The sequence below is a fragment of the Brienomyrus brachyistius genome, chromosome 8 (assembly GCF_023856365.1).
Source record: "Brienomyrus brachyistius isolate T26 chromosome 8, BBRACH_0.4, whole genome shotgun sequence".
In the NCBI taxonomy this organism is placed as follows: Eukaryota; Metazoa; Chordata; class Actinopteri; order Osteoglossiformes; family Mormyridae; genus Brienomyrus; species Brienomyrus brachyistius.
In genome coordinates, this window is record NC_064540.1 from 17842595 (window position 1) to 17865166 (window position 22572).

At 44.9% G+C, this 22572-nt stretch overlaps 1 long non-coding RNA gene across 4 annotated transcripts in view; it reads left to right on the plus strand.

The window, feature by feature from the left end:
- The window catches only part of LOC125747031 (uncharacterized), a 50262-nt gene extending 28559 nt beyond the window's left edge, over window positions 1-21703 (plus strand). For all 4 annotated transcript variants that reach the window (XR_007399148.1, XR_007399150.1, XR_007399149.1 and 1 more), the window contains 5 exons: window positions 18522-18826; window positions 19101-19185; window positions 19484-21053; window positions 21133-21239; window positions 21332-21703. This is a non-coding gene — a long non-coding RNA (uncharacterized LOC125747031). The remainder of the gene's footprint in view (window positions 1-18521; window positions 18827-19100; window positions 19186-19483; window positions 21054-21132; window positions 21240-21331) is intronic.
- Window positions 21704-22572: the final 869 nt, after the last annotated feature.

Sequence of the window (22572 nt, forward strand, 5' to 3'; positions counted from 1 at the left end):
CGACAGTCTTTACTGTTTGATGTCTGTGTTCACATACAGTCTCCCCGTTTGGCGTCTGTGTTCACGACAGTCTCCCCGTTTGGCGTCTGTGTTCACGACAGTCTCCCCGTTTGGCGTCTGTGTTCACGACAGTCTTTGATGTCTGTGTTCACGACAGTCTTTGATGTCTGTGTTCACGACAGTCTTTGATGTCTGTGTTCACGACAGTCTTTGATGTCTGTGTTCACGACAGTCTTTGATGTCTGTGTTCACGACAGTCTTTGCCGTCTGTGTTCACGACAGTCTTTGCCGTCTGTGTTCACGACAGTCTTTGCCGTCTGTGTTCACGACAGTCTTTGCCGTCTGTGTTCACGATATCTTTGCTGTTTGATGTCTGTGTTCACGGCAGTCTTTGCCGTTTGTGTTCACGATATCTTTACTATTTGTCTGTGTTCACGGCAGTCTTTGCCGTTTGTGTTCACGGCAGTCTTTGCCGTTTGTGTTCACGACAGTCTCTGCCGTTTGATGTCTGTGTTCACGACAGTTTCTGCCGTTTGATGTCTGTGTTCACGACAGTCTCTGCCGTTTGATGTCTGTGTTCACGACAGTCTCTGCCGTTTGATGTCTGTGTTCACGACCGTCTCTGCCGTTTGATGTCTGTGTTCACGACCGTCTCTGCCGTTTGTGTTCACGACCGTCTCTGCCGTTTGTGTTCACGACCGTCTCTGCCGTTTGTGTTCACGACCGTCTCTGCCGTTTGTGTTCACGACAGTCTCGCCGTTTGATGTCTGTGTTCACGACAGTCTCGCCGTTTGATGTCTGTGTTCACGACAGTCTCGCCGTTTGTGTTTACGATATCTTTGCTGTTTGATGTCTGTGTTCACGACAGTCTTTGCCGTTTGTGTTCACGATATCTTTGCTGTTTGATGTCTGTGTTCACGACAGTCTTTGCCGTTTGTGTTCACGATATCTTTGCTGTTTGATGTCTGTGTTCACGGCAGTCTTTGCCGTTTGTGTTCACGATATCTTTACTATTTGTTCACGACAGTCTTTGCCTTTTGTGTTCACGACAGTCTTTGCCGTTTTTCTGTGTTCACGACATTCTCGCCTTTTGGTGTCTGTGTTCACGAGGTCTTTACTGTTTGTGTTCACGACAGTCTTTACTGTGTGTTCACGACAGTCTTTGCTGTTTGTTCACGATAGTCTCGCCGTTTGATGTCTGTGTTCACGACAGTCTCGCCGTTTGATGTCTGTGTTCACGACAGTCTTTGCCGTTTGATGTCTGTGTTCACGACAGTCTTTGCCGTTTGATGTCTGTGTTCACGACAGTCTTTGCCGTTTGATGTCTGTGTTCACGACAGTCTTTGCCGTTTGATGTCTGTGTTCACGACAGTCTTTGCCGTTTGTCTGTGTTCACGACAGTCTTTACCGTTTGTCTGTGTTCACGACAGTCTTTACTGTTTGATGTCTGTGTTCACATACAGTCTCCCCGTTTGGCGTCTGTGTTCACGACAGTCTCCCCGTTTGGCGTCTGTGTTCACGACAGTCTCCCCGTTTGGCGTCTGTGTTCACGACAGTCTCCCCGTTTGGCGTCTGTGTTCACGACAGTCTCCCCGTTTGGCGTCTGTGTTCACGACAGTCTCCCCGTTTGGCGTCTGTGTTCACGACAGTCTCGCCGTTTGATGTGTGTTCACGACAGTCTCGCCGTTTGATGTGTGTTCACGACAGTCTCGCCGTTTGATGTCTGTGTTCACGACAGTCTCGCCGTTTGATGTCTGTGTTCACGACAGTCTTTGCCGTTTGTGTTCACGACAGTCTTTGCCTTTTGTGTTCACGACAGTCTTTGCCGTTTGTGTTCACGACAGTCTTTGCCGTTTGTGTTCACGATATCTGCTGTTTGATGTCTGTGTTCACGGCAGTCTTTGCCGTTTGTGTTCACGATATCTTTACTATTTGTTCACGACAGTCTTTGCCGTTTGATGTCTGTGTTCACGACAGTCTTTGCCGTTTGTGTTCACGACAATCTTTTCTGTTTGATGTCTGTGTTCACGACAGTCTGTGCCGTTTGTGTTCACGATATCTTTGCCGTTTGATGTCTGTGTTCACGACAGTCTTTGCCGTTTGATGTCTGTGTTCACGACAGTCTTTGCCGTTTGTCTGTGTTCACGACAGTCTTTACTGTTTGATGTCTGTGTTCACGACAGTCTTTACTGTTTGATGTCTGTGTTCACGACAGTCTTTACTGTTTGATGTCTGTGTTCACATACAGTCTCCCCGTTTGGCGTCTGTGTTCACGACAGTCTCCCCGTTTGGCGTCTGTGTTCACGACAGTCTCCCCGTTTGGCGTCTGTGTTCACGACAGTCTTTGATGTCTGTGTTCACGACAGTCTTTGATGTCTGTGTTCACGACAGTCTTTGATGTCTGTGTTCACGACAGTCTTTGATGTCTGTGTTCACGACAGTCTTTGATGTCTGTGTTCACGACAGTCTTTGCCGTCTGTGTTCACGACAGTCTTTGCCGTCTGTGTTCACGACAGTCTTTGCCGTCTGTGTTCACGACAGTCTTTGCCGTCTGTGTTCACGACAGTCTTTGCCGTCTGTGTTCACGATATCTTTGCTGTTTGATGTCTGTGTTCACGGCAGTCTTTGCCGTTTGTGTTCACGATATCTTTACTATTTGTCTGTGTTCACGGCAGTCTTTGCCGTTTGTGTTCACGGCAGTCTTTGCCGTTTGTGTTCACGACAGTCTCTGCCGTTTGATGTCTGTGTTCACGACAGTTTCTGCCGTTTGATGTCTGTGTTCACGACAGTCTCTGCCGTTTGATGTCTGTGTTCACGACAGTCTCTGCCGTTTGATGTCTGTGTTCACGACCGTCTCTGCCGTTTGATGTCTGTGTTCACGACCGTCTCTGCCGTTTGTGTTCACGACCGTCTCTGCCGTTTGTGTTCACGACCGTCTCTGCCGTTTGTGTTCACGACCGTCTCTGCCGTTTGTGTTCACGACAGTCTCGCCGTTTGATGTCTGTGTTCACGACAGTCTCGCCGTTTGATGTCTGTGTTCACGACAGTCTCGCCGTTTGTGTTTACGATATCTTTGCTGTTTGATGTCTGTGTTCACGACAGTCTTTGCCGTTTGTGTTCACGATATCTTTGCTGTTTGATGTCTGTGTTCACGACAGTCTTTGCCGTTTGTGTTCACGATATCTTTGCTGTTTGATGTCTGTGTTCACGGCAGTCTTTGCCGTTTGTGTTCACGATATCTTTACTATTTGTTCACGACAGTCTTTGCCTTTTGTGTTCACGACAGTCTTTGCCGTTTGTCTGTGTTCACGACATTCTCGCCTTTTGGTGTCTGTGTTCACGAGGTCTTTACTGTTTGTGTTCACGACAGTCTTTACTGTGTGTTCACGACAGTCTTTGCTGTTTGTTCACTAAAGTCTCGCCGTTTTAAGTCTGTTCACGATAGTCTCGCCGTTTGATGTCTGTGTTCACGACAGTCTCGCCGTTTGATGTCTGTGTTCACGACAGTCTTTGCCGTTTGATGTCTGTGTTCACGACAGTCTTTGCCGTTTGATGTCTGTGTTCACGACAGTCTTTGCCGTTTGATGTCTGTGTTCACGACAGTCTTTGCCGTTTGATGTCTGTGTTCACGACAGTCTTTGCCGTTTGATGTCTGTGTTCACGACAGTCTTTGCCGTTTGATGTCTGTGTTCACGACAGTCTTTACCGTTTGTCTGTGTTCACGACAGTCTTTACTGTTTGATGTCTGTGTTCACATACAGTCTCCCCGTTTGGCGTCTGTGTTCACGACAGTCTCCCCGTTTGGCGTCTGTGTTCACGACAGTCTCCCCGTTTGGCGTCTGTGTTCACGACAGTCTCCCCGTTTGGCGTCTGTGTTCACGACAGTCTCCCCGTTTGGCGTCTGTGTTCACGACAGTCTCCCCGTTTGGCGTCTGTGTTCACGACAGTCTCCCCGTTTGGCGTCTGTGTTCACGACAGTCTCGCCGTTTGATGTGTGTTCACGACAGTCTCGCCGTTTGATGTCTGTGTTCACGACAGTCTCGCCGTTTGATGTCTGTGTTCACGACAGTCTTTGCCGTTTGTGTTCACGACAGTCTTTGCCGTTTGTGTTCACGACAGTCTTTGCCGTTTGTGTTCACGACAGTCTTTGCCGTTTGTGTTCACGACAGTCTTTGCCGTTTGTGTTCACGATATCTTTACTATTTGTTCACGACAGTCTTTGCCGTTTGATGTCTGTGTTCACGACAGTCTTTGCCGTTTGTGTTCACGACAATCTTTTCTGTTTGATGTCTGTGTTCACGACAGTCTGTGCCGTTTGTGTTCACGATATCTTTGCCGTTTGATGTCTGTGTTCACGACAGTCTTTGCCGTTTGATGTCTGTGTTCACGACAGTCTTTGCCGTTTGTCTGTGTTCACGACAGTCTTTACTGTTTGATGTCTGTGTTCACGACAGTCTTTACTGTTTGATGTCTGTGTTCACGACAGTCTTTACTGTTTGATGTCTGTGTTCACATACAGTCTCCCCGTTTGGCGTCTGTGTTCACGACAGTCTCCCCGTTTGGCGTCTGTGTTCACGACAGTCTCCCCGTTTGGCGTCTGTGTTCACGACAGTCTCCCCGTTTGGCGTCTGTGTTCACGACAGTCTTTGATGTCTGTGTTCACGACAGTCTTTGATGTCTGTGTTCACGACAGTCTTTGATGTCTGTGTTCACGACAGTCTTTGATGTCTGTGTTCACGACAGTCTTTGATGTCTGTGTTCACGACAGTCTTTGCCGTCTGTGTTCACGACAGTCTTTGCCGTCTGTGTTCACGACAGTCTTTGCCGTCTGTGTTCACGACAGTCTTTGCCGTCTGTGTTCACGACAGTCTTTGCCGTCTGTGTTCACGACAGTCTTTGCCGTCTGTGTTCACGACAGTCTTTGCCGTCTGTGTTCACGACAGTCTTTGCCGTCTGTGTTCACGATATCTTTGCTGTTTGATGTCTGTGTTCACGGCAGTCTTTGCCGTTTGTGTTCACGATATCTTTACTATTTGTCTGTGTTCACGGCAGTCTTTGCCGTTTGTGTTCACGACAGTCTCTGCCGTTTGATGTCTGTGTTCACGACAGTCTCTGCCGTTTGATGTCTGTGTTCACGACAGTCTCTGCCGTTTGATGTCTGTGTTCACGACAGTCTCTGCCGTTTGATGTCTGTGTTCACGACAGTCTCTGCCGTTTGATGTCTGTGTTCACGACCGTCTCTGCCGTTTGATGTCTGTGTTCACGACCGTCTCTGCCGTTTGTGTTCACGACCGTCTCTGCCGTTTGTGTTCACGACCGTCTCTGCCGTTTGTGTTCACGACCGTCTCTGCCGTTTGTGTTCACGACAGTCTCGCCGTTTGATGTCTGTGTTCACGACAGTCTCGCCGTTTGATGTCTGTGTTCACGACAGTCTCGCCGTTTGTGTTTACGATATCTTTGCTGTTTGATGTCTGTGTTCACGACAGTCTTTGCCGTTTGTGTTCACGATATCTTTGCTGTTTGATGTCTGTGTTCACGACAGTCTTTGCCGTTTGTGTTCACGATATCTTTGCTGTTTGATGTCTGTGTTCACGGCAGTCTTTGCCGTTTGTGTTCACGATATCTTTACTATTTGTTCACGACAGTCTTTGCCTTTTGTGTTCACGACAGTCTTTGCCGTTTGTCTGTGTTCACGACATTCTCGCCTTTTGGTGTCTGTGTTCACGAGGTCTTTACTGTTTGTGTTCACGACAGTCTTTACTGTGTGTTCACGACAGTCTTTGCTGTTTGTTCACTAAAGTCTCGCCGTTTTAAGTCTGTTCACGATAGTCTCGCCGTTTGATGTCTGTGTTCACGACAGTCTCGCCGTTTGATGTCTGTGTTCACGACAGTCTTTGCCGTTTGATGTCTGTGTTCACGACAGTCTTTGCCGTTTGATGTCTGTGTTCACGACAGTCTTTGCCGTTTGATGTCTGTGTTCACGACAGTCTTTGCCGTTTGATGTCTGTGTTCACGACAGTCTTTGCCGTTTGTCTGTGTTCACGACAGTCTTTGCCGTTTGTCTGTGTTCACGACAGTCTTTACCGTTTGTCTGTGTTCACGACAGTCTTTACTGTTTGATGTCTGTGTTCACATACAGTCTCCCCGTTTGGCGTCTGTGTTCACGACAGTCTCCCCGTTTGGCGTCTGTGTTCACGACAGTCTCCCCGTTTGGCGTCTGTGTTCACGACAGTCTCCCCGTTTGGCGTCTGTGTTCACGACAGTCTCCCCGTTTGGCGTCTGTGTTCACGACAGTCTCCCCGTTTGGCGTCTGTGTTCACGACAGTCTCCCCGTTTGGCGTCTGTGTTCACGACAGTCTCGCCGTTTGATGTGTGTTCACGACAGTCTCGCCGTTTGATGTCTGTGTTCACGACAGTCTCGCCGTTTGATGTCTGTGTTCACGACAGTCTTTGCCGTTTGTGTTCACGACAGTCTTTGCCGTTTGTGTTCACGACAGTCTTTGCCGTTTGTGTTCACGACAGTCTTTGCCGTTTGTGTTCACGATATCTGCTGTTTGATGTCTGTGTTCACGGCAGTCTTTGCCGTTTGTGTTCACGATATCTTTACTATTTGTTCACGACAGTCTTTGCCGTTTGATGTCTGTGTTCACGACAGTCTTTGCCGTTTGTGTTCACGACAATCTTTTCTGTTTGATGTCTGTGTTCACGACAGTCTGTGCCGTTTGTGTTCACGATATCTTTGCCGTTTGATGTCTGTGTTCACGACAGTCTTTGCCGTTTGATGTCTGTGTTCACGACAGTCTTTGCCGTTTGTGTTCACGATCTCTTTACTGTTTGTGTTCACGATCTCTTTACTTTTTGTGTTCACGACAGTCTCGCTATTTGATATCTGTGTTCACGATGTCTTTACTGTTTGTCTGTGTTCACGACAGTCTCACCGTTTGATGTGTGTTCACGACAGTCTCGCCGTTTGATGTCTGTGTTCACGACAGTCTCGCCGTTTGATGTCTGTGTTCACGACAGTCTTTGCCGTTTGTGTTCACGATATCTTTGCTGTTTGATGTCTGTGTTCACGACAGTCTTTGCCGTTTGTGTTCACGATATCTTTGCTGTTTGATGTCTGTGTTCACGGCAGTCTTTGCCGTTTGTGTTCACGATATCTACTATTTGTTCACGACAGTCTTTGCCTTTTGTGTTCACGACAGTCTTTGCCGTTTGTCTGTGTTCACGACATTCTCGCCTTTTGGTGTCTGTGTTCACGAGGTCTTTACTGTTTGTGTTCACGACAGTCTTTACTGTGTGTTCACGACAGTCTTTGCTGTTTGTTCACTAAAGTCTCGCCGTTTGATGTCTGTTCACGACAGTCTCGCCGTTTGATGTCTGTGTTCACGACAGTCTCGCCGTTTGATGTCTGTGTTCACGACAGTCTCGCCGTTTGATGTCTGTGTTCACGACAGTCTCGCCGTTTGATGTCTGTGTTCACGACAGTCTTTGCCGTTTGTCTGTGTTCACGACAATCTTTTCTGTTTGATGTCTGTGTTCACGACAGTCTGTGCCGTTTGTGTTCACGATATCTTTGCCGTTTGATGTCTGTGTTCACGACAGTCTTTGCCGTTTGTGTTCACGATCTCTTTACTGTTTGTGTTCACGATCTCTTTACTTTTTGTGTTCACGACAGTCTCGCTATTTGATATCTGTGTTCACGATGTCTTTACTGTTTGTCTGTGTTCACGACAGTCTCACCGTTTGATGTGTGTTCACGACAGTCTCGCCGTTTGATGTCTGTGTTCACGACAGTCTCGCCGTTTGATGTCTGTGTTCACGACAGTCTTTGCCGTTTGTGTTCACGATATCTTTGCTGTTTGATGTCTGTGTTCACGACAGTCTTTGCCGTTTGTGTTCACGATATCTTTGCTGTTTGATGTCTGTGTTCACGGCAGTCTTTGCCGTTTGTGTTCACGATATCTACTATTTGTTCACGACAGTCTTTGCCTTTTGTGTTCACGACAGTCTTTGCCGTTTGTCTGTGTTCACGACATTCTCGCCTTTTGGTGTCTGTGTTCACGAGGTCTTTACTGTTTGTGTTCACGACAGTCTTTACTGTGTGTTCACGACAGTCTTTGCTGTTTGTTCACTAAAGTCTCGCCGTTTGATGTCTGTTCACGACAGTCTCGCCGTTTGATGTCTGTGTTCACGACAGTCTCGCCGTTTGATGTCTGTGTTCACGACAGTCTCGCCGTTTGATGTCTGTGTTCACGACAGTCTCGCCGTTTGATGTCTGTGTTCACGACAGTCTCGCCGTTTGATGTCTGTGTTCACGACAGTCTTTGCCGTTTGTCTGTGTTCACGACAGTCTTTGCCGTTTGTCTGTGTTCACGACAGTCTTTGCCGTTTGTCTGTGTTCACGACAGTCTTTGCCGTTTGTCTGTGTTCACGACAGTCTTTACTGTTTGATGTCTGTGTTCACGACAGTCTCCCCGTTTGGCGTCTGTGTTCACGACAGTCTCCCCGTTTGGCGTCTGTGTTCACGACAGTCTCCCCGTTTGGCGTCTGTGTTCACGACAGTCTCGCCGTTTGGCGTCTGTGTTCACGACAGTCTCGCCGTTTGGCGTCTGTGTTCACGACAGTCTCGCCGTTTGATGTCTGTGTTCACGACAGTCTCGCCGTTTGTGTTCACGACAGTCTTTGCCGTTTGTGTTCACGACAGTCTTTGCCGTTTGTGTTCACGACAGTCTTTGCCGTTTGTGTTCACGATATCTTTACTATTTGTCTGTGTTCACGACAGTCTTTGTCGTTTGTGTTCACGATCTCTTTACTGTTTGTGTTCACGACAGTCTCGCTATTTGATATCTGTGTTCACGATGTCTTTACTGTTTGTCTGTGTTCACGACAGTCTCGCCGTTTGATGTCTGTGTTCACGATATCTTTGCTGTTTGATGTCTGTGTTCACGATATCTTTGCTGTTTGATGTCTGTGTTCACGGCAGTCTTTGCTGTTTGATGTCTGTGTTCACGGCAGTCTTTGCCGTTTGTGTTCACGATATCTTTACTATTTGTTCACGACAGTCTTTGCCGTTTGATGTCTGTTCACGACAGTCTTTGCCGTTTGTGTTCACGACAATCTTTACTGTTTGATGTCTGTGTTCACGACAGTCTGTGCCGTTTGTGTTCACGATATCTTTGCCGTTTGTCTGTGTTCACGACAGTCTTTGCCGTTTGATGTCTGTGTTCACGACAGTCTTTGCCGTTTGTGTTCACGATCTCTTTACTGTTTGTGTTCACGATCTCTTTACTTTTTGTGTTCACGACAGTCTCGCTATTTGATATCTGTGTTCACGATGTCTTTACTGTTTGTCTGTGTTCACGACAGTCTCGCCGTTTGATGTCTGTGTTCACGACAGTCTCGCCGTTTGATGTCTGTGTTCACGACAGTCTTTGCCGTTTGTGTTCACGATATCTTTGCTGTTTGATGTCTGTGTTCACGACAGTCTTTGCCGTTTGTGTTCACGATATCTTTGCTGTTTGATGTCTGTGTTCACGGCAGTCTTTGCCGTTTGTGTTCACGATATCTTTACTATTTGTTCACGACAGTCTTTGCCTTTTGTGTTCACGACAGTCTTTGCTGTTTGTCTGTGTTCACGGCAGTCTTTGCTGTTTGTCTGTGTTCACGGCAGTCTTTGCCGTTTGTCTGTGTTCACGGCAGTCTTTGCCGTTTGTCTGTGTTCACGGCAGTCTTTGCCGTTTGTCTGTGTTCACGACAGTCTTTGCCGTTTGTCTGTGTTCACGACAGTCTTTGCCGTTTGTCTGTGTTCACGACAGTCTTTGCCGTTTGGCGTCTGTGTTCACGACAGTCTTTACTGTTTGATGTCTGTGTTCACGACAGTCTTTACTGTTTGATGTCTGTGTTCACGACAGTCTCGCCGTTTGATGTGTGTTCACGACAGTCTTTGCCGTTTGTGTTCACGACAGTCTTTGCCGTTTTTGTTCACGACAGTCTTTGCCGTTTGTGTTCACGACAGTCTTTGCCGTTTGTGTTCACGACAGTCTTTGCCGTTTGTGTTCACGACAGTCTTTGCTGTTTGTGTTCACGACAGTCTTTGCCGTTTGTGTTCACGATATCTTTACTATTTGTTCACGACAGTCTTTGCCTTTTGTGTTCACGACAGTCTTTGCCGTTTGTCTGTGTTCACGACATTCTCGCCTTTTGGTGTCTGTGTTCACGAGGTCTTTACTGTTTGTGTTCACGACAGTCTTTACTGTGTGTTCACGACAGTCTTTGCTGTTTGTTCACTAAAGTCTCGCCGTTTGATGTCTGTTCACGATAGTCTCGCCGTTTGATGTCTGTGTTCACGACAGTCTCGCCGTTTGATGTCTGTGTTCACGACAGTCTCGCCGTTTGATGTCTGTGTTCACGACAGTCTCGCCGTTTGATGTCTGTGTTCACGACAGTCTTTGCCGTTTGATGTCTGTGTTCACGACAGTCTTTGCCGTTTGTCTGTGTTCACGACAGTCTTTGCCGTTTGTCTGTGTTCACGACAGTCTTTGCCGTTTGTCTGTGTTCACGACAGTCTTTGCCGTTTGTCTGTGTTCACGACAGTCTTTACTGTTTGATGTCTGTGTTCACATACAGTCTCCCCGTTTGGCGTCTGTGTTCACGACAGTCTCCCCGTTTGGCGTCTGTGTTCACGACAGTCTCCCCGTTTGGCGTCTGTGTTCACGACAGTCTCCCCGTTTGGCGTCTGTGTTCACGACAGTCTCGCCGTTTGGCGTCTGTGTTCACGACAGTCTCGCCGTTTGTTGTCTGTGTTCACGACAGTCTTTACCGTTTGTTGTCTGTGTTCACGACAGTCTTTGCTGTTTGATGTCTGTGTTCACGACAGTCTTTGCTGTTTGATGTCTGTGTTCACGACAGTCTTTGCTGTTTGATGTCTGTGTTCACGACAGTCTTTGCTGTTTGATGTCTGTGTTCACGACAGTCTTTGCTGTTTGATGTCTGTGTTCACGACAGTCTTTGCCGTTTGTGTTCACGATATCTTTGCTGTTTGATGTCTGTGTTCACGACAGTCTTTGCCGTTTGATGTCTGTGTTCACGACAGTCTTTGCCGTTTGTCTGTGTTCACGGCAGTCTTTGCCGTTTGTGTTCACGGCAGTCTTTGCCGTTTGTGTTCACGGCAGTCTTTGCCGTTTGTGTTCACGGCAGTCTTTGCCGTTTGTGTTCACGGCAGTCTTTGCCGTTTGTGTTCACGGCAGTCTCGCTATTTGATATCTGTGTTCACGATGTCTTTACTGTTTGTCTGTGTTCACGACAGTCTCGCCGTTTGTGTTCACGATATCTTTACTATTTGTTCACGACAGTCTTTGCCGTTTGATGTCTGTGTTCACGACAGTCTTTGCCTTTTGTGTTCACGACAGTCTTTGCCGTTTGATGTCTGTGTTCACGACAGTCTTTGCCTTTTGTGTTCACGACAGTCTTTGCCGTTTGTCTGTGTTCACGACATTCTGGCCTTTTGGTGTCTGTGTTCACGAGGTCTTTGGTGTCTGTGTTCACGAGGTCTTTACTGTTTGTGTTCACGAGGTCTTTACTGTTTGTGTTCACGAGGTCTTTACTGTTTGTGTTCACGAGGTCTTTACTGTTTGTGTTCACGACGGTCTTTACTGTTTGTGTTCACGACGGTCTTTGCTGTTTGTTCACTAAAGTCTCGCCGTTTGATGTCTGTGTTCACGACAGTCTTTGCCGTTTGTGTTCACGATATCTTTGCTGTTTGATGTCTGTGTTCACGACAGTCTTTGCCGTTTGTGTTCACGATATCTTTGCTGTTTGATGTCTGTGTTCACGACAGTCTTTGCCGTTTGTGTTCACGATATCTTTGCTGTTTGATGTCTGTGTTCACGACAGTCTTTGCGGTTTGTGTTCACGATATCTTTGCTGTTTGATGTCTGTGTTCACGACAGTCTTTGCCGTTTGTGTTCACGATATCTTTGCTGTTTGTTCACGACAGTCTTTGCCTTTTGTGTTCACGACAGTCTTTGCCGTTTGTCTGTGTTCACGACATTCTCGCCTTTTGGTGTCTGTGTTCACGAGGTCTTTACTGTTTGTGTTCACGACAGTCTTTGCCGTTTGTCTGTGTTCACGACAGTCTTTGCCATTTGTCTGTGTTCACGACAGTCTTTGCCGTTTGTCTGTGTTCACGACAGTCTTTTCCGTTTGGCGTCTGTGTTCACGACAGTCTTTACCGTTTGGCGTCTGTGTTCACGACAGTCTTTACTGTTTGATGTCTGTGTTCACATACAGTCTCCCCGTTTGGCGTCTGTGTTCACGACAGTCTCGCCGTTTGGCGTCTGTGTTCACGACAGTCTCGCCGTTTGGCGTCTGTGTTCACGACAGTCTCGCCGTTTGTGTTCACGACAGTCTTTGCTGTTTGTGTTCACGACAGTCTTTGCTGTTTGTGTTCACGACAGTCTTTGCCGTTTGATGTCTGTGTTCACGACAGTCTTTGCCGTTTGATGTCTGTGTTCACGACAGTCTTTGCCGTTTGATGTCTGTGTTCACGACAGTCTTTGCCGTTTGATGTCTGTGTTCACGGCAGTCTTTGCCGTTTGTGTTCACGGCAGTCTTTGCCGTTTGTGTTCACGGCAGTCTTTGCCGTTTGTGTTCACGGCAGTCTTTGCCGTTTGTGTTCACGGCAGTCTTTGCCGTTTGTGTTCACGGCAGTCTTTGCCGTTTGTGTTCACGATGTCTTTACTGTTTGTCTGTGTTCACGACAGTCTCGCCGTTTGTGTTCACGATATCTTTACTATTTGTTCACGACAGTCTTTGCCGTTTGATGTCTGTGTTCACGACAGTCTTTGCCGTTTGTGTTCACGACAGTCTTTGCCGTTTGTGTTCACGACAGTCTTTGCCGTTTGTGTTCACGTCAGTCTTTGCCGTTTGTGTTCACGTCAGTCTTTGCCGTTTGTGTTCACGATCTCTTTACTGTTTGTGTTCACGATCTCTTTACTGTTTGTGTTCACGACAGTCTCGCTATTTGATATGTGTTCACGATGTCTTTACTGTTTGTCTGTGTTCACGACAGTCTCGCCGTTTGTGTTCACGATATCTTTACTATTTGTTCACGACAGTCTTTGCCGTTTGATGTCTGTGTTCACGACAGTCTTTGCCTTTTGTGTTCACGACAGTCTTTGCCTTTTGTGTTCACGACAGTCTTTGCCTTTTGTGTTCACGACATTCTGGCCTTTTGGTGTCTGTGTTCACGAGGTCTTTGGTGTCTGTGTTCACGAGGTCTTTGGTGTCTGTGTTCACGAGGTCTTTGGTGTCTGTGTTCACGACAGTCTCGCCGTTTGGTGTCTGTGTTCACGACAGTCTCGCCGTTTGATGTCTGTGTTCACGACAGTCTCGCCGTTTGATGTCTGTGTTCACGACAGTCTCGCCGTTTGATGTCTGTGTTCACGACAGTCTCGCCGTTTGATGTCTGTGTTCACGACAGTCTTTGCCGTTTGATGTCTGTGTTCACGACAGTCTTTGCCGTTTGATGTCTGTGTTCACGACAGTCTCGCCGTTTGATGTCTGTGTTCACGACAGTCTCGCCGTTTGATGTCTGTGTTCACGGCAGTCTTTGCCGTTTGTGTTCACGATATCTTTACTATTTGTCTGTGTTCACGACAGTCTTTGCCGTTTGTGTTCACGACAGTCTCGCCTTTTGGTGTCTGTATTCACGAGGTCTTTACTGTGTGTGTTCACGACAGTCTCGCTATTTGATGTCTGTGTTCACGATGTCTTTACTGTTTGTGTTCACGATGTCTTTACTGTTTGTGTTCACGACAGTCTTTGCTGTTTGTTCACTAAAGTCTCGCCGTTTGATGTCTGTGTTCACGACAGTCTCGCCGTTTGATGTCTGTGTTCACGACAGTCTCGCCGTTTGATGTCTGTGTTCACGACAGTCTCTGCCGTCTGATGTCTGTGTTCACGACAGTCTCTGCCGTCTGTGTTCACGACAGTCTCTGCCGTCTGTGTTCACGACAGTCTCTGCCGTCTGTGTTCACGACAGTCTCTGCCGTCTGTGTTCACGACAGTCTCTGCCGTCTGTGTTCACGACAGTCTTTGCCGTTTGTGTTCACGATATCTTTGCTGTTTGATGTCTGTGTTCACGACAGTCTTTGCCGTTTGTGTTCACGACAGTCTTTGCCGTTTGTCTGTGTTCACGACAGTCTCGCCGTTTGATGTCTGTGTTCACGAGGTCTTTACTGTGTGTGTTCACGACAGTCTTTACTGTTTGTGTTCACGACAGTCTTTACTGTTTGTGTTCACGACAGTCTTTGCCGTTTGGTGTCTGTGTTCACGACAGTCTTGCTGTTTGTCCGTTCACGATGTCTTTACTGTTTGTGTTCACGACAGTCTCGCCGTTTGATGTCTGTGTTCACGACAGTCTCGCCGTTTGATGTCTGTGTTCACGACAGTCTCGCCGTTTGATGTCTGTGTTCACGACAGTCTTTGCTGTTTGATGTCTGTGTTCACGGCAGTCTTTGCCGTTTGTGTTCACGATATCTTTACTATTTGTCTGTGTTCACGACAGTCTTTGCCGTTTGTGTTCACGACAGTCTCGCCTTTTGGTGTCTGTATTCACGAGGTCTTTACTGTGTGTGTTCACGACAGTCTCGCTATTTGATGTCTGTGTTCACGATGTCTTTACTGTTTGTGTTCACGATGTCTTTACTGTTTGTGTTCACGACAGTCTTTGCTGTTTGTTCACTAAAGTCTCGCCGTTTGATGTCTGTGTTCACGACAGTCTCGCCGTTTGATGTCTGTGTTCACGACAGTCTCTGCCGTCTGATGTCTGTGTTCACGACAGTCTCTGCCGTCTGTGTTCACGACAGTCTCTGCCGTCTGTGTTCACGACAGTCTTTGCCGTTTGTGTTCACGATATCTTTGCTGTTTGATGTCTGTGTTCACGACAGTCTTTGCCGTTTGTGTTCACGATATCTTTACTATTTGTCTGTGTTCACGATATCTTTACTATTTGTCTGTGTTCACGACAGTCTTTGCCGTTTGTGTTCACGACAGTCTTTGCCGTTTGTCTGTGTTTACGACATTCTCGCCTTTTGGTGTCTGTGTTCACGAGGTCTTTACTGTGTGTGTTCACGATGTCTTTACTGTTTGTGTTCACGACAGTCTTTGCCGTTTGGTGTCTGTGTTCACGACAGTCTTGCTGTTTGTCCGTTCACGATGTCTTTACTGTTTGTGTTTACGACAGTCTCGCTATTTGATGTCTGTGTTCACGATGTCTTTACTGTTTGTGTTCACGACAGTCTCGCTATTTGATATGTGTTCACGATGTCTTTACTGTTTGTGTTCACGACAGTCTCGCTATTTGATATCTGTGTTCACGACAGTCTTTACTGTTTGTGTTTATGATGTCTTTACTGTTTGTCTGTGTTCACGACAGTCTTTGCCGTTTGTGTTCACGACAGTCTTTGCTGTGTGATGTCTGTGTTGACGACAGTCTCTGCCGTTTGTGTTCACGACAGTCTCTGCCGTTTGTGTTCACGACAGTCTTTGCCGTTTGTGTTCACGACAGTCTGCCGTTTGATGTCTGTGTTCACGACAGTCTCGCCTTTTGGTGTCTGTATTCACGAGGTCTTTACTGTGTGTGTTCACGACAGTCTCGCTATTTGATGTCTGTGTTCACGATGTCTTTACTGTTTGTGTTCACGACAGTCTTTGTTGTTTGTTCACAAAAGTCTCGCCGTTTGATGTCTGTGTTCACGACAGTCTTGCCGTTTGATGTCTGTGTTCACGACAGTCTTGCCGTTTGATGTCTGTGTTCACGACAGTCTCGCCGTTTGATGTCTGTGTTCACGACAGTCTCTGCCGTCTGTGTTCACGACAGTCTCTGCCGTCTGTGTTCACGACAGTCTCTGCCGTCTGTGTTCACGACAGTCTCGCTATTTGATATCTGTGTTCACGATGTCTTTACTGTTTGATGTCTGTGTTCACATACAGTATCACCGTTTGGTGTCTGTGTTGACGACAGTCTCGCCCTTTGATGTCTGTGTTCACGACAGTCTTTGCCGTTTGGTGTCTGTGTTCACGACAGTCTTTGCCGTTTGGTGTCTGTGTTCACGACAGTCTTTGCCGTTTGGTGTCTGTGTTCACGACAGTCTTGCTGTTTGTGTGTTCACGACAGTCTTGCTGTTTGTCCGTTCACGACAGTCTTGCTGTTTGTGTTTACGACAGTCTCGCTATTTGATGTCTGTGTTCACGATGTCTTTACTGTTTGTGTTCACGAGGTCTTTACTGTTTGTGTTCACGACAGTCTTTGCTGTGTGATGTCTGTGTTGACGACAGTCTCTGCTGTTTGATGTCTGTGTTCACGACAGTCTTTGCCGTTTGTCTGTGTTCACGACAGTCTTTACTGTTTGATGTCTGTGTTCACATACAGTATCACCGTTTGGTGTCTGTTCATGATAGTCTCGCCGTTTGGCGTCTGTGTACGACAGTCTCGCCGTTTGATGTCTGTGTTCACGACAGTCTTTGCCGTTTGTGTTCACGACAGTCTTTGCCGTTTGTGTTCGCGACAGTCTTTGCCGTTTGTGTTCGCGATATCTTTACTGTTTGTCTGTGTTCACGACAGTCTTCGCTGTTTGATGTCTGTGTTCACGACAGTCTTCGCTGTTTGGTGTCTGTGTTCACGACAGTCTCTGCTCTTTGATTTCTGTGTTGACGACAGTCTCGCCGTTTGATGTCTGTGTTCACGACAGTCTTTGCCGTTTGTGTTCACGACAGTCTTTGCCGTTTGTGTTGACGACAGTCTTTGCCGTTTGTGTTGACGACAGTCTCTGCTCTTTGGTGTCTGTGTTGACGACGGTCTCTGCTCTTTGGTGTCTGTGTTGACGACGGTCTCTGCTCTTTGGTGTCTGTGTTGACGACGGTCTCTGCTCTTTGGTGTCTGTGTTGACGACGGTCTCTGCTCTTTGGTGTCTGTGTTGACGACGGTCTCTGCTCTTTGGTGTCTGTGTTGACGACGGTCTCTGCTCTTTGGTGTCTGTGTTCACATACAGTATCACCGTTTGTCTGTGTTCGCGTGGTCTTTGTGCTCACGACATTCTCACTGTTTGTGTGTTCACGATGTCTGTACTGTTTGTCCGTGTTCGCGTGGTCTTTGTCTGTGTTCACAACATTCTCCCCGTTTGTCTGTTCATGATGTCTATTTTTAATGTCTTTGTTCACGATGTCTTTACCGTTTGATGGTTGTGTTCACGATGTCTTTACCGTTTGATGGTTGTGTTCACGATGTTCTCGTTGTTTGATGTCTTGTCCATGTTTCCTGCCAAGAAGCAGGTGGCTTAACTTCATAACTGCTTTTGGCATCTATTTCAATATGGAACCTATTCATTTTCAACGTTGCTGAAATTATGGAATATGTTATATTTGTTGATCATTTGGGGGGGGGGTCAGATCTCCACCCATTTAGGGGAAAACCTGATTATTTGGGGGGGGGGGGTTGTGTTAGGCAGTGTCAATTGGTTTCAACCCCCCCTTCCTACCTGTAATGTACATTAGGTGTTCTACACGCAGGCAGGTGACAAGTTGGCAATGATGGTGGCAAAGCGTCCTGGCATGGGGTGGAGGGGCAGGTTTCCTAAGACAGTGCCCCCTCAGAAGATGGCGCCCAAGCAGTGGTCACTTATGATAACTAAAGGGCCAGTTGACACTGATCCATACAGTAGTCGTTTCCTTGATTCATCTCCAGTGCCATATATATGTATTTTTTCCCAGACTAGTTGTCACTATTGTGTTTTCCAGATTAGCTTGAAAATTGTGAGCAACTCTTTAACAACACCATCTTGCATTCTGCTTGAATTTAATACTTTCTCTTCAGGCTTTCCACAACCTCTTCAAGATGATTTCTGAGCTTGAGCTCAGTGAGAACATCATATCCCGACCACCTCCTTCTAATATGTTTTGCTTCTGTCAAGTCCCACCCACCTTACTTTTTTACCAGGCCCATCTTCCATGTTTCTGATCTTCCTGAAGAATTTTGTCATCTCTCCCATGTTTAGTATTACCAGGTTAAGATTAAAAATCGGGTTAGAAGGAAATTTGGTTTATCTTTAAAATGTTTATGAAGTTCATCGGTTTTATTTTTGATTCAGTAATGTGTTTAGAAATGTTAATTTTGGAAGTGAAACAGCAGAACGAACGAATTGCAATTTAAAAATTCCAGTTTAATTGGAAATGCTGCTGGAAATTGCGTCACACATGTATATTCTATTAACTTTTATTTCAGTGGATACCAGAGTATCTTGCAGCTCTATGGATTGGAACCATAAATGTTATTGTGCTTAATTTATATTTTACTTCTGCTTCTTATGCAGGAGAAGGTCCCAGAACCAAAGTAGCGCACACCTATAATTTTCATAGTCAATTTTCAAAAAAAAAAAAAAAATGTCCGTATCTTTAACATGATAGCCGTGACTATCATTGGGTGTGAAGCTTTCATTTCAAAATGTTTTCACGTTTGCTAGGTTTGGGTTGACCAAACTGAAATAATTTACGCGGAAACAAGACGTGCGGCGAGGAAAGCAAAGCCCGAAAAGGACGTCATCCCTATGGAAGTGCACTTCAAAACCGACAGGACCAAGAGGGTCCAGCTGCAGCCGACTGTAGAGTGGAGCTCCACAGGATATATGTCACCTCCACAGGAAACACGTGATCTTTAAGAGCGTAAAGTGGGGCAAATCTTTACGACGTAAAGTGGAGCTCCACAGGAAACACGCGATCTCCACTGTGTTTGTACCAAGAGAGTCTGGACTAAGTCTTCGAATCTGAAGTAAGTTAAGCGAAGCGACAAACGTATAAAAATAATCTCGTGTGCACACAATATTTGAGTCTAACGTTTTATGTTTCTTGATGAGCTGTTTTAGCACTTGTCATATAGAGCTGGCTTTCCATGAAAACGTTTAATGTTTACTTTAAAAAAAAAAGAATGTATTTTTGCTCGTTTTGCTGCAAAGTCTTATTAACCATCTGACAGTTACGTGTATTTAGTTAGAAGCCGTAGGCGCAGTAATCCTTACACTTTGTATTGTTTTCTGATATTACAGTTGCCATTACATTAAAAGGAACATTGTTTTATAAACCAAATTGTAAACATGGATCCCAGTTTAAAAGCGGCTTTGCTTTTTCAAGGTATGTTGCATCCGATTTCATGCGCAGTGAGTTTGTTGATTTTCACTACATATTTTCGATAATCTTTATAACAAATTCTTTCAATAATTTTACCAGCATGACAAGTAGATAGTAATAAGCATTGTTTTTAATAAACATCGTTTGTTGATCTCTGTGGTTTGTCTCAGGTTTTCAGTTTATTTTAGAGGTTTTTAATATTTTACTTAGACCTTTTTCATATGCATGCCATCAGTATGGAATAAATTGCTTAAATATAATTTCGTTCAGTTGATTTATACTAGTATATTTTTGCTTACAGACAAAATTATATGGCGGTGCACACTACCATGCCTGGACAAGGGACATTGTCAGCCGGACTTGGCTTCCTCCCTACAACTGTGAGCCACTTCAGTCCCTTCCTGCAAGTACAAATTTCCTGGGTGACTATTATTTAGAACTAGTGTAAGAGTACTTCATGTACTTATTGTGTTCCCACTATGGACTCCTGGGCATTTTCAACTTTGTGTATGTAGGAGCACATCAATACCATACAATGCACTTAACCGAATAAAAGCCCAAAAGTCTGAGGATGTTAGGATATTAAGATTTTATTGTAATTGTGTCAGTTACATCTTGGTACAGCTTTAATTTACGCAGTTTAAGCCATGGGCAACTACTGTGAATCATTGACTGACTGTTATTGCAATGGCATTGCTTAACACCTTGAGTAACTGTCTCTTAGGTGGTGAAGCCAGGTAAAAAAGAAATGTTCTTTCTTGACTCGCGATGTGCTAAGAAAAGGACAGGATTTGGTGGCCACCAATATGTGTCACTCTTGAGGTCAATTTTCTGTTTATGTTAGTGTGCAGGAACCTGTTCAGTGTTCCAGGTTAAGTACATTTTAGATCACGTTCTGATCTATTTTGTGTTCAGCATGTCTTCAGTTTATTCAGTGAATTCACATGCTTACTTGACAGACCTGTACTGTGGAGTACAGCCTTTTGATTAATAGGTGATACATCAGATGTTAAATCAGATATTTAAATAATAGTATTAAAATACCTAGAAGATGAGTTCTGACAGTAGAATTGGTTTATCCGATATAGTTACCAAATTATGTCATTAAATTGTCGTTATAATTGGGCAGTGCAGTTCAATCTGAATAAATGTGTCAGCTAAATCCTGTAAATGTTAAAATATGATGAAACAGAAATTACAGAACTTCTGTAGAGGTTGATCAAGACTAAGCAAATGAATGTACTTTCACATTTTGCTAATTGTGTACAGGCTGTGTTTTTAAGCCTGTTTATAAAGAGCATGCTGTTGCAGCATTAACAGTTAACAGTTGTTAACAATTAATACTTTATTTGTACTAGCAGTAATTTCTGTATGTTGTATCTTAAAATAACAGGAAGCTTGCAGAGAATATCAGTCCAGGGGAGTGGTCTGAAATGAATGGCTTTGAGTTGGTGGTATGTGATCATGTGTGTGATTATATCGAGATTTTCTAATACAGGTATATTGATGAAATGTGATTTAAAGAGTGTTTTATCCCATTGTGATAATAAAGGGGTTTCCAAGCCAAGACTTTGGGGTTGACTGGCATCTACATGTTGATGGTAAGATTCATCATTCAGATATTTTTGGACTGTCAAGATGCTTTTGAGAATAAGTCATGAACATTGACATTTATTTTTTAATTGACAGTCTGCTTTATATGTAGTGCTGGATGCTCCCTTTGATTACACCATAGTAAGTAGCTTTTTTAGAGAGTAATAAAGTATGTGTGCAAAGAAGTCACTAAATGCACTAAATTGATTTTTAATAGTTAGACATGCCGAAATTGCGGAAATGGTGGTGCCTGCTAATGGAAAACTTCGATCTCAAAGGTCAGTGTGTATGTATCTGATTTCATGTTTCAATCAAATTTAAGACACATTATCAATATCAGTATTTCTCCATTATAAGTTATGGGAAGGTATTTGCACACTGGACAAAGGAATCAGAGGCTGTGCTGAAAGGTGAACATGCACCTGTATTCAGACTAAAAGCGCAAATCTGTGGAACTCAGTCTGGTCAGTGCACACTTTAAACCTTACTTTTAACAGTAAATTGTTTTACTTCTGAAAAAGTGTTATAATAACGTTTCTTCCTATGCTTCTGACAGAAACCAGCAATCGTCTCTGATCTACACATTGCTATGGAGTGGATTAAGAGGAATGAGGCTCTATTCAGTGGGCAAATAACCATTCCCAAACGTGTGACCATGACGGAAGAGCACCACCAGAAGGCCCCAAGGGATGTGCTGGATGGAGACAACATAGAATCCAAGGAGCCATTCCTCTTTGGTTTTCAGGTCCAAGAGGACATGGAATAATTTTTACAGGCCTGTGTTGACCAGCGGGGCCTTCGGGTTAATGCTGTCTGCTATAAGAATGATTAAATTACTGGCACATGAGTGTGTTGATTGATTATTATTTTTTATTTCATCCTGTTTGTTGTTGCCGTCTAAATAAATTTAACAGTTGATTGAATATAATTATTACATGTCGATCATTTATACAATGTGTGTGTGTGTGTGTGTGTGTGTGTGTGTGTGTGTGTGTGTGTGTGTGTGTGTGTGTGTGTGTGTGTGTGTAACAGTTAAGATATCTTATGACATATATAAACACATACTAGATCAGACCAGATATATATATTTATGTGTATATAATAGTTTTTTATATATACATTAGTGTATGTTTATAACACTTGATATGACACCCAGCGATCGTAACCACCAATCGTGACATATATATATATACACACATATACAAACTTTTGTATAATGAACAAATGTGTTTATTCACCAGAATTTTACAACTGACGTTCTACTGTAACAGAGTTGAGATCGCGTGTTTCCTGTGGAGGTGACATATTTCCTGTGGAACTCCACTTTACAGTCGTCTGCAGCTGGACCCTTCTCGACAGGACCGACAGATGGCAGTCGGAACACGCTGCCTATAGTTCGCTACTTATGCCACAATTGGGGATTTGTTGAATCATACTTAGAAAAATGAAGTCATTGGTTTAAAACTACAGCTAAAGTTTCGTTATTCTTGCTTTTTTGGTTAATTAAAATATTGTTTTTTGTGTTAATGTTGTGTGACTGTCCCTGCGATGGGGTGGCGTCCCACCGTAGGTTATTCCCAGCGGACCCCCCGCGACCCTGAATATAATAATCAGTTACAGAAAAAGGATGGATGGGTGGGTGTAGTTTTGCTATGTATAGATTCTAAGAAGAACTATCGAATATCAATATTATACGTTAATTTTAACTGAAAACGACGTTATGCATAAATAAGTTAAATCTTTGCTTTTGGGGCAAGAATGGAAAGTGAACAATTAAGATTTAAAGGTTTTTTGCGG